The sequence below is a fragment of the Ambystoma mexicanum genome, chromosome 1p (assembly GCF_040938575.1).
Source record: "Ambystoma mexicanum isolate Mex_15411 chromosome 1p, UKY_AmexF1_1, whole genome shotgun sequence".
Taxonomy (NCBI): domain Eukaryota; kingdom Metazoa; phylum Chordata; class Amphibia; order Caudata; family Ambystomatidae; genus Ambystoma; species Ambystoma mexicanum.
The window spans coordinates 238219256-238232435 of record NC_090921.1 but is presented as its reverse complement, the minus strand read 5'-3'; the positions used below and the strand labels follow the sequence as shown (position 1 = coordinate 238232435).

Below are 13180 nucleotides of genomic sequence, written 5' to 3'. Positions count from 1 at the left end.
GACCGGCCGCCTAATGTAAGCAATTGTGCACAAATATTGTACGATGACTAGCGTTGCCGGTGCTTTTTTCTTAAAGAGTCAGTTCTTGGCACCCATTCCCTACTTGACTCAGCCTAATCTTCAAGAATATTTGTCAAGAACTAAAAAAAATCCAGAAAAGGTTTAACCTCCCCGTCGGGAATTGAACCCCGGTCTCCCGCGTGACAGGCGGGGATACTGACCACTATACTAACGAGGAGACGTGAGGGCATGAAATGAACAGCTGCTGATGTCTGCACAGCATCCAGCGACCACCTAGCTGGCCTAGGGGGTCTCATTTTCCCCCGTCAAACGGCTTGCCCGATCTAAGGCTAATTTCTTTCTTTTTATCGGCACCAGGCTTAAAACTCAGTTTAAGGCGATAGTTCCGGGCTATGTTTGACTCCAGAGTTGAATCTGTCATCCCGCATTTCCTCAGCAAATCAAGCTACCCATCTCAAGTCTCATGAGCTGAGGACGGCAAAGTCCCTGTGGGCTTAGGACAGTCAAAGAAACCCCTGGGCTGCATGCTAAGCCCCTTTTCGGCTTCACTTTCCGAATCCTGCCCTAGCTTGCGATTAGTTTTTTTCTCACTTCTTGCCCCCATCTCCCACCTTGCCTCATGGTCTCCCCTCCTCTGCGCACCTGACAGTTTGCCTGCCCTTCCACTGCCTGTCTCCAGACTTTCCAAGGAGAAAAGGCAAAGCACTAAAGCGGGCCGGGCAACGGGTCAAGTTCCGCTTTCGGCAACTAGCAGGGAGGTAGCGTGGCCGAGCGGTCTAAGGCGCTGGATTAAGGCTCCAGTCTCTTCGGAGGCGTGGGTTCAAATCCCACCGCTGCCACTTTTCCTGGCCTTGCATTTTAAAGAAGAACGTAACGTTGACCTCTTCCTTCATTAGTGCCACCTCTGTCGCAATGAGCAAGCGGATGGTATGCCACACCCTGCAGGAAAAAGGTTTCGCTTCTGACGTCTTGCTTTTCTGGACATCCAGTCTCAAGTTTCCCATCTGGAACGGCGCTCCCTGCTGCTTTGTGAAGGCTTGCTGCAAGAGCCTTCGAAACCCAGGAGCTCTTGCGTTGAGCTGTGACGCGTCCTGGGAAGACCTCCCGTTGCAGCGGAATGAGCCCCACTTCCAGGGCGTGCTGGTAGCAAATTTCCCACAGCCCACAGGGAGCAAACGATCCCAGGTGTGATGTATCACCAGGAGAGGCTGAGATGAGAGTAAGGGTTCACGCGTGTGCCCGGACCGAGGTTAATGATGGGATTAGAGCTAGGGTTAGATGCAGGGAAAGAGTGAGAGTTATAATTAGGGATAAAGCTAACAGGTGATCATTACTCGTCATGTAACATGATACAAAGGGTCAGAAGAGGAACTGATTCAGGGTTACAATTTGGACTTCGCAGACAACAGGAGCACTAAATGGTGCTGAGGGGGACTCAATAAAGTGGACCGGCCGCCTAATGTAAGCAATTGTGCACAAATATTGTACGATGACTAGCGTTGCCGGTGCTTTTTTCTTAAAGAGTCAGTTCTTGGCACCCATTCCCTACTTGACTCAGCCTAATCTTCAAGAATATTTGTCAAGAACTAAAAAAAATCCAGAAAAGGTTTAACCTCCCCGTCGGGGAATTGAACTCCCGCGTGACAGGCGGGGATACTGACCACTATACTAACGAGGAGACGTGAGGGCATGAAATGAACAGCTGCTGATGTCTGCACAGCATCCAGCGACCACCTAGCTGGCCTAGGGGGTCTCATTTTCCCCCATCAAACGGCTTGCCCGATCTAAGGCTAATTTCTTTCTTTTTATCGGCACCAGGCTTAAAACTCAGTTTAAGGCGATAGTTCCGGGCTATGTTTGACTCCAGAGTTGAATCTGTCATCCCGCATTTCCTCAGCAAATCAAGCTACCCATCTCAAGTCTCATGAGCTGAGGACGGCAAAGTCCCTGTGGGCTTAGGACAGTCAAAGAAACCCCTGGGCTGCATGCTAAGCCCCTTTTCGGCTTCACTTTCCGAATCCTGCCCTAGCTTGCGATTAGTTTTTTTCTCACTTCTTGCCCCCATCTCCCACCTTGCCTCATGGTCTCCCCTCCTCTGCGCACCTGACAGTTTGCCTGCCCTTCCACTGCCTGTCTCCAGACTTTCCAAGGAGAAAAGGCAAAGCACTAAAGCGGGCCGGGCAACGGGTCAAGTTCCGCTTTCGGCGACTAGCAGGGAGGTAGCGTGGCCGAGCGGTCTAAGGCGCTGGATTAAGGCTCCAGTCTCTTCGGAGGCGTGGGTTCAAATCCCACCGCTGCCACTTTTCCTGGCCTTGCATTTTAAAGAAGAACGTAACGTTGACCTCTTCCTTCATTAGTGCCACCTCTGTCGCAATGAGCAAGCGGATGGTATGCCACACCCTGCAGGAAAAAGGTTTCGCTTCTGACGTCTTGCTTTTCTGGACATCCAGTCTCAAGTTTCCCATCTGGAACGGCGCTCCCTGCTGCTTTGTGAAGGCTTGCTGCAAGAGCCTTCGAAACCCAGGAGCTCTTGCGTTGAGCTGTGACGCGTCCTGGGAAGACCTCCCGTTGCAGCGGAATGAGCCCCACTTCCAGGGCGTGCTGGTAGCAAATTTCCCACAGCCCACAGGGAGCAAACGATCCCAGGTGTGATGTATCACCAGGAGAGGCTGAGATGAGAGTAAGGGTTCACGCGTGTGCCCGGACCGAGGTTAATGATGGGATTAGAGCTAGGGTTAGATGCAGGGAAAGAGTGAGAGTTATAATTAGGGATAAAGCTAACAGGTGATCATTACTCGTCATGTAACATGATACAAAGGGTCAGAAGAGGAACTGATTCAGGGTTACAATTTGGACTTCGCAGACAACAGGAGCACTAAATGGTGCTGAGGGGGACTCAATAAAGTGGACCGGCCGCCTAATGTAAGCAATTGTGCACAAATATTGTACGATGACTAGCGTTGCCGGTGCTTTTTTCTTAAAGAGTCAGTTCTTGGCACCCATTCCCTACTTGACTCAGCCTAATCTTCAAGAATATTTGTCAAGAACTAAAAAAAATCCAGAAAAGGTTTAACCTCCCCGTCGGGGAATTGAACCCCGGTCTCCCGCGTGACAGGCGGGGATACTGACCACTATACTAACGAGGAGACGTGAGGGCATGAAATGAACAGCTGCTGATGTCTGCACAGCATCCAGCGACCACCTAGCTGGCCTAGGGGGTCTCATTTTCCCCCGTCAAACGGCTTGCCCGATCTAAGGCTAATTTCTTTCTTTTTATCGGCACCAGGCTTAAAACTCAGTTTAAGGCGATAGTTCCGGGCTATGTTTGACTCCAGAGTTGAATCTGTCATCCCGCATTTCCTCAGCAAATCAAGCTACCCATCTCAAGTCTCATGAGCTGAGGACGGCAAAGTCCCTGTGGGCTTAGGACAGTCAAAGAAACCCCTGGGCTGCATGCTAAGCCCCTTTTCGGCTTCACTTTCCGAATCCTGCCCTAGCTTGCGATTAGTTTTTTTCTTACTTCTTGCCCCCATCTCCCACCTTGCCTCATGGTCTCCCCTCCTCTGCGCACCTGACAGTTTGCCTGCCCTTCCACTGCCTGTCTCCAGACTTTCCAAGGAGAAAAGGCAAAGCACTAAAGCGGGCCGGGCAACGGGTCAAGTTCCGCTTTCGGCGACTAGCAGGGAGGTAGCGTGGCCGAGCGGTCTAAGGCGCTGGATTAAGGCTCCAGTCTCTTCGGAGGCGTGGGTTCAAATCCCACCGCTGCCACTTTTCCTGGCCTTGCATTTTAAAGAAGAACGTAACGTTGACCTCTTCCTTCATTAGTGCCACCTCTGTCGCAATGAGCAAGCGGATGGTATGCCACACCCTGCAGGAAAAAGGTTTCGCTTCTGACGTCTTGCTTTTCTGGACATCCAGTCTCAAGTTTCCCATCTGGAACGGCGCTCCCTGCTGCTTTGTGAAGGCTTGCTGCAAGAGCCTTCGAAACCCAGGAGCTCTTGCGTTGAGCTGTGACGCGTCCTGGGAAGACCTCCCGTTGCAGCGGAATGAGCCCCACTTCCAGGGCGTGCTGGTAGCAAATTTCCCACAGCCCACAGGGAGCAAACGATCCCAGGTGTGATGTATCACCAGGAGAGGCTGAGATGAGAGTAAGGGTTCACGCGTGTGCCCGGACCGAGGTTAATGATGGGATTAGAGCTAGGGTTAGATGCAGGGAAAGAGTGAGAGTTATAATTAGGGATAAAGCTAACAGGTGATCATTACTCGTCATGTAACATGATACAAAGGGTCAGAAGAGGAACTGATTCAGGGTTACAATTTGGACTTCGCAGACAACAGGAGCACTAAATGGTGCTGAGGGGGACTCAATAAAGTGGACCGGCCGCCTAATGTAAGCAATTGTGCACAAATATTGTACGATGACTAGCGTTGCCGGTGCTTTTTTCTTAAAGAGTCAGTTCTTGGCACCCATTCCCTACTTGACTCAGCCTAATCTTCAAGAATATTTGTCAAGAACTAAAAAAAATCCAGAAAAGGTTTAACCTCCCCGTCGGGAATTGAACCCCGGTCTCCCGCGTGACAGGCGGGGATACTGACCACTATACTAACGAGGAGACGTGAGGGCATGAAATGAACAGCTGCTGATGTCTGCACAGCATCCAGCGACCACCTAGCTGGCCTAGGGGGTCTCATTTTCCCCCGTCAAACGGCTTGCCCGATCTAAGGCTAATTTCTTTCTTTTTATCGGCACCAGGCTTAAAACTCAGTTTAAGGCGATAGTTCCGGGCTATGTTTGACTCCAGAGTTGAATCTGTCATCCCGCATTTCCTCAGCAAATCAAGCTACCCATCTCAAGTCTCATGAGCTGAGGACGGCAAAGTCCCTGTGGGCTTAGGACAGTCAAAGAAACCCCTGGGCTGCATGCTAAGCCCCTTTTCGGCTTCACTTTCCGAATCCTGCCCTAGCTTGCGATTAGTTTTTTTCTCACTTCTTGCCCCCATCTCCCACCTTGCCTCATGGTCTCCCCTCCTCTGCGCACCTGACAGTTTGCCTGCCCTTCCACTGCCTGTCTCCAGACTTTCCAAGGAGAAAAGGCAAAGCACTAAAGCGGGCCGGGCAACGGGTCAAGTTCCGCTTTCGGCAACTAGCAGGGAGGTAGCGTGGCCGAGCGGTCTAAGGCGCTGGATTAAGGCTCCAGTCTCTTCGGAGGCGTGGGTTCAAATCCCACCGCTGCCACTTTTCCTGGCCTTGCATTTTAAAGAAGAACGTAACGTTGACCTCTTCCTTCATTAGTGCCACCTCTGTCGCAATGAGCAAGCGGATGGTATGCCACACCCTGCAGGAAAAAGGTTTCGCTTCTGACGTCTTGCTTTTCTGGACATCCAGTCTCAAGTTTCCCATCTGGAACGGCGCTCCCTGCTGCTTTGTGAAGGCTTGCTGCAAGAGCCTTCGAAACCCAGGAGCTCTTGCGTTGAGCTGTGACGCGTCCTGGGAAGACCTCCCGTTGCAGCGGAATGAGCCCCACTTCCAGGGCGTGCTGGTAGCAAATTTCCCACAGCCCACAGGGAGCAAACGATCCCAGGTGTGATGTATCACCAGGAGAGGCTGAGATGAGAGTAAGGGTTCACGCGTGTGCCCGGACCGAGGTTAATGATGGGATTAGAGCTAGGGTTAGATGCAGGGAAAGAGTGAGAGTTATAATTAGGGATAAAGCTAACAGGTGATCATTACTCGTCATGTAACATGATACAAAGGGTCAGAAGAGGAACTGATTCAGGGTTACAATTTGGACTTCGCAGACAACAGGAGCACTAAATGGTGCTGAGGGGGACTCAATAAAGTGGACCGGCCGCCTAATGTAAGCAATTGTGCACAAATATTGTACGATGACTAGCGTTGCCGGTGCTTTTTTCTTAAAGAGTCAGTTCTTGGCACCCATTCCCTACTTGACTCAGCCTAATCTTCAAGAATATTTGTCAAGAACTAAAAAAAATCCAGAAAAGGTTTAACCTCCCCGTCGGGGAATTGAACTCCCGCGTGACAGGCGGGGATACTGACCACTATACTAACGAGGAGACGTGAGGGCATGAAATGAACAGCTGCTGATGTCTGCACAGCATCCAGCGACCACCTAGCTGGCCTAGGGGGTCTCATTTTCCCCCATCAAACGGCTTGCCCGATCTAAGGCTAATTTCTTTCTTTTTATCGGCACCAGGCTTAAAACTCAGTTTAAGGCGATAGTTCCGGGCTATGTTTGACTCCAGAGTTGAATCTGTCATCCCGCATTTCCTCAGCAAATCAAGCTACCCATCTCAAGTCTCATGAGCTGAGGACGGCAAAGTCCCTGTGGGCTTAGGACAGTCAAAGAAACCCCTGGGCTGCATGCTAAGCCCCTTTTCGGCTTCACTTTCCGAATCCTGCCCTAGCTTGCGATTAGTTTTTTTCTTACTTCTTGCCCCCATCTCCCACCTTGCCTCATGGTCTCCCCTCCTCTGCGCACCTGACAGTTTGCCTGCCCTTCCACTGCCTGTCTCCAGACTTTCCAAGGAGAAAAGGCAAAGCACTAAAGCGGGCCGGGCAACGGGTCAAGTTCCGCTTTCGGCGACTAGCAGGGAGGTAGCGTGGCCGAGCGGTCTAAGGCGCTGGATTAAGGCTCCAGTCTCTTCGGAGGCGTGGGTTCAAATCCCACCGCTGCCACTTTTCCTGGCCTTGCATTTTAAAGAAGAACGTAACGTTGACCTCTTCCTTCATTAGTGCCACCTCTGTCGCAATGAGCAAGCGGATGGTATGCCACACCCTGCAGGAAAAAGGTTTCGCTTCTGACGTCTTGCTTTTCTGGACATCCAGTCTCAAGTTTCCCATCTGGAACGGCGCTCCCTGCTGCTTTGTGAAGGCTTGCTGCAAGAGCCTTCGAAACCCAGGAGCTCTTGCGTTGAGCTGTGACGCGTCCTGGGAAGACCTCCCGTTGCAGCGGAATGAGCCCCACTTCCAGGGCGTGCTGGTAGCAAATTTCCCACAGCCCACAGGGAGCAAACGATCCCAGGTGTGATGTATCACCAGGAGAGGCTGAGATGAGAGTAAGGGTTCACGCGTGTGCCCGGACCGAGGTTAATGATGGGATTAGAGGTAGGGTTAGATGCAGGGAAAGAGTGAGAGTTATAATTAGGGATAAAGCTAACAGGTGATCATTACTCGTCATGTAACATGATACAAAGGGTCAGAAGAGGAACTGATTCAGGGTTACAATTTGGACTTCGCAGACAACAGGAGCACTAAATGGTGCTGAGGGGGACTCAATAAAGTGGACCGGCCGCCTAATGTAAGCAATTGTGCACAAATATTGTACGATGACTAGCGTTGCCGGTGCTTTTTTCTTAAAGAGTCAGTTCTTGGCACCCATTCCCTACTTGACTCAGCCTAATCTTCAAGAATATTTGTCAAGAACTAAAAAAAATCCAGAAAAGGTTTAACCTCCCCGTCGGGAATACAGGCGGGGATACTGACCACTATACTAACGAGGAGACGTGAGGGCATGAAATGAACAGCTGCTGATGTCTGCACAGCATCCAGCGACCACCTAGCTGGCCTAGGGGGTCTCATTTTCCCCCGTCAAACGGCTTGCCCGATCTAAGGCTAATTTCTTTCTTTTTATCGGCACCAGGCTTAAAACTCAGTTTAAGGCGATAGTTCTGGGCTATGTTTGACTCCAGAGTTGAATCTGTCATCCCGCATTTCCTCAGCAAATCAAGCTACCCATCTCAAGTCTCATGAGCTGAGGACGGCAAAGTCCCTGTGGGCTTAGGACAGTCAAAGAAACCCCTGGGCTGCATGCTAAGCCCCTTTTCGGCTTCACTTTCCGAATCCTGCCCTAGCTTGCGATTAGTTTTTTTCTCACTTCTTGCCCCCATCTCCCACCTTGCCTCATGGTCTCCCCTCCTCTGCGCACCTGACAGTTTGCCTGCCCTTCCACTGCCTGTCTCCAGACTTTCCAAGGAGAAAAGGCAAAGCACTAAAGCGGGCCGGGCAACGGGTCAAGTTCCGCTTTCGGCGACTAGCAGGGAGGTAGCGTGGCCGAGCGGTCTAAGGCGCTGGATTAAGGCTCCAGTCTCTTCGGAGGCGTGGGTTCAAATCCCACCGCTGCCACTTTTCCTGGCCTTGCATTTTAAAGAAGAACGTAACGTTGACCTCTTCCTTCATTAGTGCCACCTCTGTCGCAATGAGCAAGCGGATGGTATGCCACACCCTGCAGGAAAAAGGTTTCGCTTCTGACGTCTTGCTTTTCTGGACATCCAGTCTCAAGTTTCCCATCTGGAACGGCGCTCCCTGCTGCTTTGTGAAGGCTTGCTGCAAGAGCCTTCGAAACCCAGGAGCTCTTGCGTTGAGCTGTGACGCGTCCTGGGAAGACCTCCCGTTGCAGCGGAATGAGCCCCACTTCCAGGGCGTGCTGGTAGCAAATTTCCCACAGCCCACAGGGAGCAAACGATCCCAGGTGTGATGTATCACCAGGAGAGGCTGAGATGAGAGTAAGGGTTCACGCGTGTGCCCGGACCGAGGTTAATGATGGGATTAGAGCTAGGGTTAGATGCAGGGAAAGAGTGAGAGTTATAATTAGGGATAAAGCTAACAGGTGATCATTACTCGTCATGTAACATGATACAAAGGGTCAGAAGAGGAACTGATTCAGGGTTACAATTTGGACTTCGCAGACAACAGGAGCACTAAATGGTGCTGAGGGGGACTCAATAAAGTGGACCGGCCGCCTAATGTAAGCAATTGTGCACAAATATTGTACGATGACTAGCGTTGCCGGTGCTTTTTTCTTAAAGAGTCAGTTCTTGGCACCCATTCCCTACTTGACTCAGCCTAATCTTCAAGAATATTTGTCAAGAACTAAAAAAAATCCAGAAAAGGTTTAACCTCCCCGTCGGGAATTGAACCCCGGTCTCCCGCGTGACAGGCGGGGATACTGACCACTATACTAACGAGGAGACGTGAGGGCATGAAATGAACAGCTGCTGATGTCTGCACAGCATCCAGCGACCACCTAGCTGGCCTAGGGGGTCTCATTTTCCCCCGTCAAACGGCTTGCCCGATCTAAGGCTAATTTCTTTCTTTTTATCGGCACCAGGCTTAAAACTCAGTTTAAGGCGATAGTTCCGGGCTATGTTTGACTCCAGAGTTGAATCTGTCATCCCGCATTTCCTCAGCAAATCAAGCTACCCATCTCAAGTCTCATGAGCTGAGGACGGCAAAGTCCCTGTGGGCTTAGGACAGTCAAAGAAACCCCTGGGCTGCATGCTAAGCCCCTTTTCGGCTTCACTTTCCGAATCCTGCCCTAGCTTGCGATTAGTTTTTTTCTCACTTCTTGCCCCCATCTCCCACCTTGCCTCATGGTCTCCCCTCCTCTGCGCACCTGACAGTTTGCCTGCCCTTCCACTGCCTGTCTCCAGACTTTCCAAGGAGAAAAGGCAAAGCACTAAAGCGGGCCGGGCAACGGGTCAAGTTCCGCTTTCGGCGACTAGCAGGGAGGTAGCGTGGCCGAGCGGTCTAAGGCGCTGGATTAAGGCTCCAGTCTCTTCGGAGGCGTGGGTTCAAATCCCACCGCTGCCACTTTTCCTGGCCTTGCATTTTAAAGAAGAACGTAACGTTGACCTCTTCCTTCATTAGTGCCACCTCTGTCGCAATGAGCAAGCGGATGGTATGCCACACCCTGCAGGAAAAAGGTTTCGCTTCTGACGTCTTGCTTTTCTGGACATCCAGTCTCAAGTTTCCCATCTGGAACGGCGCTCCCTGCTGCTTTGTGAAGGCTTGCTGCAAGAGCCTTCGAAACCCAGGAGCTCTTGCGTTGAGCTGTGACGCGTCCTGGGAAGACCTCCCGTTGCAGCGGAATGAGCCCCACTTCCAGGGCGTGCTGGTAGCAAATTTCCCACAGCCCACAGGGAGCAAACGATCCCAGGTGTGATGTATCACCAGGAGAGGCTGAGATGAGAGTAAGGGTTCACGCGTGTGCCCGGACCGAGGTTAATGATGGGATTAGAGCTAGGGTTAGATGCAGGGAAAGAGTGAGAGTTATAATTAGGGATAAAGCTAACAGGTGATCATTACTCGTCATGTAACATGATACAAAGGGTCAGAAGAGGAACTGATTCAGGGTTACAATTTGGACTTCGCAGACAACAGGAGCACTAAATGGTGCTGAGGGGGACTCAATAAAGTGGACCGGCCGCCTAATGTAAGCAATTGTGCACAAATATTGTACGATGACTAGCGTTGCCGGTGCTTTTTTCTTAAAGAGTCAGTTCTTGGCACCCATTCCCTACTTGACTCAGCCTAATCTTCAAGAATATTTGTCAAGAACTAAAAAAAATCCAGAAAAGGTTTAACCTCCCCGTCGGGAATTGAACCCCGGTCTCCCGCGTGACAGGCGGGGATACTGACCACTATACTAACGAGGAGACGTGAGGGCATGAAATGAACAGCTGCTGATGTCTGCACAGCATCCAGCGACCACCTAGCTGGCCTAGGGGGTCTCATTTTCCCCCGTCAAACGGCTTGCCCGATCTAAGGCTAATTTCTTTCTTTTTATCGGCACCAGGCTTAAAACTCAGTTTAAGGCGATAGTTCCGGGCTATGTTTGACTCCAGAGTTGAATCTGTCATCCCGCATTTCCTCAGCAAATCAAGCTACCCATCTCAAGTCTCATGAGCTGAGGACGGCAAAGTCCCTGTGGGCTTAGGACAGTCAAAGAAACCCCTGGGCTGCATGCTAAGCCCCTTTTCGGCTTCACTTTCCGAATCCTGCCCTAGCTTGCGATTAGTTTTTTTCTCACTTCTTGCCCCCATCTCCCACCTTGCCTCATGGTCTCCCCTCCTCTGCGCACCTGACAGTTTGCCTGCCCTTCCACTGCCTGTCTCCAGACTTTCCAAGGAGAAAAGGCAAAGCACTAAAGCGGGCCGGGCAACGGGTCAAGTTCCGCTTTCGGCGACTAGCAGGGAGGTAGCGTGGCCGAGCGGTCTAAGGCGCTGGATTAAGGCTCCAGTCTCTTCGGAGGCGTGGGTTCAAATCCCACCGCTGCCACTTTTCCTGGCCTTGCATTTTAAAGAAGAACGTAACGTTGACCTCTTCCTTCATTAGTGCCACCTCTGTCGCAATGAGCAAGCGGATGGTATGCCACACCCTGCAGGAAAAAGGTTTCGCTTCTGACGTCTTGCTTTTCTGGACATCCAGTCTCAAGTTTCCCATCTGGAACGGCGCTCCCTGCTGCTTTGTGAAGGCTTGCTGCAAGAGCCTTCGAAACCCAGGAGCTCTTGCGTTGAGCTGTGACGCGTCCTGGGAAGACCTCCCGTTGCAGCGGAATGAGCCCCACTTCCAGGGCGTGCTGGTAGCAAATTTCCCACAGCCCACAGGGAGCAAACGATCCCAGGTGTGATGTATCACCAGGAGAGGCTGAGATGAGAGTAAGGGTTCACGCGTGTGCCCGGACCGAGGTTAATGATGGGATTAGAGCTAGGGTTAGATGCAGGGAAAGAGTGAGAGTTATAATTAGGGATAAAGCTAACAGGTGATCATTACTCGTCATGTAACATGATACAAAGGGTCAGAAGAGGAACTGATTCAGGGTTACAATTTGGACTTCGCAGACAACAGGAGCACTAAATGGTGCTGAGGGGGACTCAATAAAGTGGACCGGCCGCCTAATGTAAGCAATTGTGCACAAATATTGTACGATGACTAGCGTTGCCGGTGCTTTTTTCTTAAAGAGTCAGTTCTTGGCACCCATTCCCTACTTGACTCAGCCTAATCTTCAAGAATATTTGTCAAGAACTAAAAAAAATCCAGAAAAGGTTTAACCTCCCCGTCGGGGAATTGAACCCCGGTCTCCCGCGTGACAGGCGGGGATACTGACCACTATACTAACGAGGAGACGTGAGGGCATGAAATGAACAGCTGCTGATGTCTGCACAGCATCCAGCGACCACCTAGCTGGCCTAGGGGGTCTCATTTTCCCCCGTCAAACGGCTTGCCCGATCTAAGGCTAATTTCTTTCTTTTTATCGGCACCAGGCTTAAAACTCAGTTTAAGGCGATAGTTCCGGGCTATGTTTGACTCCAGAGTTGAATCTGTCATCCCGCATTTCCTCAGCAAATCAAGCTACCCATCTCAAGTCTCATGAGCTGAGGACGGCAAAGTCCCTGTGGGCTTAGGACAGTCAAAGAAACCCCTGGGCTGCATGCTAAGCCCCTTTTCGGCTTCACTTTCCGAATCCTGCCCTAGCTTGCGATTAGTTTTTTTCTTACTTCTTGCCCCCATCTCCCACCTTGCCTCATGGTCTCCCCTCCTCTGCGCACCTGACAGTTTGCCTGCCCTTCCACTGCCTGTCTCCAGACTTTCCAAGGAGAAAAGGCAAAGCACTAAAGCGGGCCGGGCAACGGGTCAAGTTCCGCTTTCGGCGACTAGCAGGGAGGTAGCGTGGCCGAGCGGTCTAAGGCGCTGGATTAAGGCTCCAGTCTCTTCGGAGGCGTGGGTTCAAATCCCACCGCTGCCACTTTTCCTGGCCTTGCATTTTAAAGAAGAACGTAACGTTGACCTCTTCCTTCATTAGTGCCACCTCTGTCGCAATGAGCAAGCGGATGGTATGCCACACCCTGCAGGAAAAAGGTTTCGCTTCTGACGTCTTGCTTTTCTGGACATCCAGTCTCAAGTTTCCCATCTGGAACGGCGCTCCCTGCTGCTTTGTGAAGGCTTGCTGCAAGAGCCTTCGAAACCCAGGAGCTCTTGCGTTGAGCTGTGACGCGTCCTGGGAAGACCTCCCGTTGCAGCGGAATGAGCCCCACTTCCAGGGCGTGCTGGTAGCAAATTTCCCACAGCCCACAGGGAGCAAACGATCCCAGGTGTGATGTATCACCAGGAGAGGCTGAGATGAGAGTAAGGGTTCACGCGTGTGCCCGGACCGAGGTTAATGATGGGATTAGAGCTAGGGTTAGATGCAGGGAAAGAGTGAGAGTTATAATTAGGGATAAAGCTAACAGGTGATCATTACTCGTCATGTAACATGATACAAAGGGTCAGAAGAGGAACTGATTCAGGGTTACAATTTGGACTTCGCAGACAACAGGAGCACTAAATGGTGCTGAGGGGGACTCAATAAAGTGGACCGGCC

At 51.3% G+C, this 13180-nt stretch overlaps 2 non-coding genes across 2 annotated transcripts; both read right to left on the bottom strand.

Annotated features, from left to right (window-relative positions):
- Window positions 1-3095: 3095 nt before the first annotated feature.
- TRNAD-GUC (transfer RNA aspartic acid (anticodon GUC)) lies at window positions 3096-3167 on the bottom strand. Its single transcript has one exon. It is a non-coding gene; the product is annotated as a tRNA-Asp (tRNA).
- An 8704-nt stretch (window positions 3168-11871) lies between these two features.
- Window positions 11872-11943, bottom strand: TRNAD-GUC (transfer RNA aspartic acid (anticodon GUC)). The gene has a single exon. It is a non-coding gene; the product is annotated as a tRNA-Asp (tRNA).
- Window positions 11944-13180: the final 1237 nt, after the last annotated feature.